We start from the raw sequence: 6,000 nt of genomic DNA on the forward strand, positions 1-6,000 counted from the left end.
GAGGAGGTCCGAGAATATGCTCATCATGCACCTTTGAAATGTTCCAGGGGCGTTGCATAGCCCAAACGACATCCTCTGATAGGCAAAAGTGCCGAAATGGCAAGTGAATGTAGTTTTGCCCTGATCCTCATCTGCAACCCAAATCTGCATATATCCCGAGTATCCATCCAGAAAACAAAAATATTGATTTCCTGCAAGTCTCTCGAGCATCTCATCAATGAAAGGCAAGGGGAAGTGATACTTTCTTGTCTTTTGATTGAGCTTGTGATAGTCAATACATACTCTCCAACCGGTTTGTAACCTTGTAGCGATCAATTCCCCGAATTCATTTTCCACCACTTGTATGCCAGACTTCTTGGGCACAACGTGCACTGGACTCACCCATCTACTATCGGACTGATAAACACTCATTTTGCATGGTTTTTATGGTCTATATTCTGTGGTTTAAGTCGATTTTACACCCATATTATTATCGTTTGGAGTTTATTGACTATTATTTCATGATTTCACGGTCGGGTGTAGTTTTGACTGTTTGGATGCAGAATTGAGTGATATGGAAGCATGGAGTGTAAGGAACATGTTGAAGAGACGAGTTATGAGAGAATCGAGCCCAAAAATCGAGAAAAGACGAAGATTCTGAAGTCGGGACGGAAAAAGAGCTGTTTCGGCGGTCAAAGGTGTTGACCGCCGAATTTGGGCGTTTTCAAGAAGAAAAACGGCGACCAACTCGGCGATCGCCGAGTAGGTCGCCGAAATCCCTGATCGAAATTTGGCCTACGGAGAAATAAACGGCGATCGCCGTTTTCAAGGAGATTTTGGCCTGAATTCGGCGACCAGTTCGGCGACCGCCGAACGGGTCGCCAAATTGGATGCGTGTTTTTATTTCTTCCGCATTTTTACGTTTTTCCATGTTATTTTCGGTTTAGAACTTTGTTTTTTACCCTAAAACTATATATAGGTCCTCTTTTGACCTATCTAGGGTTCCAGGTTTTGATATTTCAGTTTTCTAGCTTTAGAATATTTTTGCTTTCCAGTTTTCAAGGCTTGGATCAAGATTGAAGATTCAAGCCGCTACATTCGTTTTAATTCGGTTTTTATACAATTTGTTTTTACAATTGCGTTCAATTTAATTATGTTTATGTTTTATTTTATGATGTCTGGCTAGTTCTTTAATCTGAACCTAGGGTTTGTACATAGCTGATTAATTATGTGTTTTTGATTTATTGATATCAATTGCCCTCCAACTTGTGATTCATGATTCCTGGTGCTTATTATTCTTGTGAATTATCTGATCAATGATTTACATGTTTAGCTGTTCAGTTTGAGTCTTGAATGTGATAATTATTCAGCCGATTCAGGAATGCATGATATAGTGTTAGCCTTGAGTCTTGAATGCGATAGGTGAAGCTATAGGAAGCTATTCTTTATGTGCTATTTGGAGTTAATTTATTCCTTGGAGTCTTGAATGGGAAAAGGGGTTAATTAATCTACGTTCATAGGTGTTCGTTAGAGAAGCCTGTGAGTAATATAGTGATCTTTCATCAGGGTTGGATTAAATTGGTAATTAAATCGATAGATTAAATGCATGTAGTTGATTAGTAAAAGTACATCCCTAGGGTCAGAGTTTTCCTTACATTTGAGTTAGTTATCGTTAAAGTTTTTATTTGGTTAATCTTAGTTCGTAATTCACCTTCATTTTAATTTTACCTGCATACTGTGAGAGTCTGTTTAGGAAATAGATATAGTAATTTCGTTATAATAGTCTATGTGGATACGATACTCTGCTTGCTATTTCTGTGCTACAATTACACTGTTTAGTTGCAGTTTTTGTTGTTATAAAAATAGTGATCACGGACACTGGGTATATTATGCCCAAATCCAATAGTTTGAGTATCTCCTTCATCACGACCTCCTTCATGGCTGGATTGAGCTTCCTCTGGGGATCTCGGACTAGAGTTGCATCTTTTTTCTAACAATATGTGATGCATACACACCGTAGGGCTTATGCCCTTAATATCGGCTAGGGTCCATCCAATAGCTTCTTTGTATTTACTTAAGGTCTTCTTAACCTTGCTTTCATCTTCTGGTGTTAACTCCGAGTTGATGATTACGGGCAAAGTGTCATTTTCGTCCAAAAAATGTACTTGAGGTGTTTGGGCAGAGACTTCAGTTCGAGTTTGGGTGCTCTCTGGAGTGAAGGCACCAATCGGTCCTCAGCCTTCAAGGTGGGAATGTTCAGAGCTTCCGTGTGGTTGATTCCTTCGCTCCATGCATTCAACATTTTCACCGCCTCTTTTAGTTGTTCCTCATGAACATCTTCTTCGGTGATGCTGCTCTGGATTACCACATCGAAGGGTTCCTAGAGTGTTGTTCTGGGCAATTCCTCTTCAACAACCCTTCTGATTATGTCAACACTTTTGACCATCTCTGTTGTTGGATTTGTATACTGAAAGCAAGAACGTTTTATGCTTGTATACAATGTTTCCTAAGTTCACTGTTTTAATCTCCTATCTGATTGTGTTCATGATTGCATATGTATGTTCTTTATCTCTATATAAGTAGATTATATGGTGTGTTGTAGATCACAGAAGACCATATAATTGGAATAACCTTAAGAGATATAATATGATCGCAGCCGAAATCACTCTAGGACAAGTTATTGCTTTAGGCTGCCGTATAGATGGAAGTAGTTTGTCTTGACTACTTGTCTATACTGGTACGTCATTACGTATTGATAGGACTACAGTGAGATGTATTCTTCTCTCTGACTTAAGTGAAGAATCAAAGTTCTCGGTGACTTAACAGAATCTTAATACTAATAAGTTTTCAGATATATATGTTAATTCGTCTATCACTTTGACTTACTATGGGTGAGAGTTATATAGTAACTTGAGTACTCTGTATCTTGGGTGATAGCGGTTAATGTATGATATCTGATTATCTGTATTAGTACCCGTATCCGGTATAGGATAATGACATCCCCTTAAGGAGCTCAATAAGGTTTATTGCGCTAAACCCTGCAGGTTGATTAAGTTCAGGCGCGATAATAAAGTTTGAGTGGTACTGCTTAAGGATTATAAAGAGATTAATTAATTTAAGCTATCAGAGCTCTAATTAATTGATGAATGTCGGATATTTTAAATACGGAGATTTAATAAGTCTAAATACAAGCCCCGACTCAACACCGGCAATAAAGGGGTAAGTCAATATTGGTTCTCTAGTGGAATGAACTAATATTTATAAATTAATTATGGTCTGGGCTGACCATAGATAATTAATTTATTGGAGGCCCATCTTTATTCCTTGTATCTGGTCCCTGGACTGGCCCAAAGTCTCCTAGCCCTAGAAGAAGAGAAACACGCCTACTACAGAATTTCAGGCACCCCACACGTATTTAATTTCTATTAAATACAGCTGTCAGCTCTCAGGGAAACACACTGATAAAATTAGGGTTTTAGAGAGCTGTGAGGCGCAGGAAATCGTGTGAAGCTTATTTCTCTCTTGGGACTTTCATAGCTCGTTGTCCATCTAACGGTGAAAGCTGAGCGGGATACAGTTCAGAAGATTTGAGCTGGAGTCAGATTTTCGCAGGAAACCAAGTTCTGGCAGTCTCCGTAAAACAGCCATAACTTCCTCCACAGAACTCCGATTGAGGTGAAACAGGCGGCCACGGAAAGCTCTTTCAAAGACGAAGAAGTCGTATTTCCGAACAGAATACGATTTGAAGACGTTTGAGGCTTCAAACGAAGGCTTGAAGCTGACTGGTCTGTTCAGCTGCGAATTTTGACGAATTCTTCTGAATTCTTCAGGTATTTCCTAAAACACCAACGTGCAGCAATTAAATTCATAGGAGCATGTTAAGATTAATCGTTGTATGATGAATTAATAATAATCCAAGAAACGGTCATCGGGCAAGTAGAGTATTAATTCAGTTTAATATTCCTTTATCTGTGTCGGCGGGATGCTTCATAGCATTATATATATCGAAGGTTACTTGCTCTCCCTCGAACTGGCATATCAATTTGCCCGTATCACAATCGATGCGCGTCCTGACAGTTTTGAGGAAAGGTCTCCCTAAAAGCATAACTGGGTCGCGTGCTTTTGATTTCCCCATATCAAGAATGTAGAAATCTGCTGGAAAAATTAGTTCCTCCAGTTTGACCAAGACGTCCTCCAATATCCCTTCTGGGTAAACATTTGACCTGTTTGCCAGTTGGATTACTACTCGGGTAGGTTTCAGCTGCCCTATCTCCAAGTCCTGATACATAGACAAAGGCATAACATTAATGGATGCCCCGAAGTCGAGCATTGCCTTATCCACCTTCATGGTTCCTATCACACAGGGAATATATAACATCCCTGGATCTCCACACTTCATAGGCATATCTCGCTGCAAAACTACGGATACTGACTCGCCCACCTAGAACTTGGCATCATCAGTGTATTTAACCTTCTGGGTGCAGAGCTCTTTTAGGAATTCAGCGCATCTGGGCATAGAGCGTAGTGCGACCAAAAGGGGCATATTGACTTCCACCTTTTTGAAGATTTTCACGAATTCGGTCAATTCTTCCTTTTCCTATTCTTTGGCCATTCTGCCTGGGAAGGGGATTATGGGCTCAACATGTCTCAATCTTTCTTTGCCTTTCTCTGACGCTTTCTTCTTAGCTTCATTTTCTTGAGCTAATTCTTCCTCATCTGCTGACCCCATTCCAACTTCCTCACTACCTTCTGGTTCCTCCTCAATTTTCTTTCCAACTACTTAGGGTAATTCCTTACCGTTCCTGAGTGTCACAGCATTTACTTTCTTTACCTCCACTTGGGCAGGAAGTTCCCCCTGTTTGCTTTCCAGGCGAGCTACTGCTTGGGCAAGATGTGACAGTTGGGCATTTACATTCTGCATTCCTCCCCTTGTCTCCATCATGAACTTTTGGGTTTCCTGCTGGAATTTTACTTGTTGTTGTGCCATTTGATGCACAAGCTCTGCCAGGGAGGATCATCTTGCCTGTTGAGGTTGTTGCGAGTATTGCTATTGATTACTTGGTTGCCCCTGGTTCGGTCCCAGATAGTTGTTGTTGCTGTACCTGAGGTTTTCGTGCTGTCTCCATCCTTGGTTGTTGTATTGTTGCCTATAGGGTTCAAAAGGCTTTTGATTCTGTCCCCCATTACTTCCTCCTTGCTGTTGCCCAATAGCATTAATCTCCTCGTCCTCGAACAGTTGTGGACATTCATCTGTTGCATGTGAATTTGCCATGCAAAGTTGGCAAGTTTTCACGGGCTTCCGGATGTTGGGGACCCCTTGGCTAGGTGTTTCTTGAGTTGTCATGAACTTCTCGAACATGTTGCATAGCTTGTCCAACTTATCATCTTGGGCAGAAGGATTCGAAATCGGTGTGTTCCTGACTATTGTTCCCTCTTTATCTCTGGACTCTTCGGCCATGACAGCTATGAGTTTGAAAGCCTCTGCTACAGATTTGTTCAGGATTGATCCTCCGCAGGCAGCATGTAACCACTGCCTATCTTGCCTTCGAAGTCCTCCCACGAAATACCGAATAAGATCATGGTCCGGTATTTGATGTTGTGGGCATTTGGCCAACATTTGTTTGAACCTCCCCCAATACTCGTAGAGGATTTCTCCTAACCACATCTTGATGTTGCTTATTCGAGTCCTCAAATTCTAGATTCGGGCTACTGGAAAATACTTCTCCAAGAACTTACTCTGCAACTCTTGCCAGGTCCGGATGCTTCCTTTGGGCAAATCGTACAGCCACTCCCTCGCTCCCTCTAATAGAGAGAACGGAAAAATAAAGAGTCGGATGTATTCACCAAGTGCTTGGCTTGCAGTGCGCACTGTTCCGCATGCCATCTCGAAATCCTGAAGATGTCTTTGAGGGTCCTCCCCGGGCATATCACTGTACTTGGGCAAGATTTGAATCAGAGTATGCTTCAGCTCCAAATTCCCAGTGATCTCCGGTAGCATGATGGCAGACGGCCGGAGGTTGA

The sequence above is a fragment of the Salvia miltiorrhiza genome, chromosome 1 (genome assembly GCF_028751815.1).
Source record: "Salvia miltiorrhiza cultivar Shanhuang (shh) chromosome 1, IMPLAD_Smil_shh, whole genome shotgun sequence".
Classification (NCBI taxonomy): domain Eukaryota; kingdom Viridiplantae; phylum Streptophyta; class Magnoliopsida; order Lamiales; family Lamiaceae; genus Salvia; species Salvia miltiorrhiza.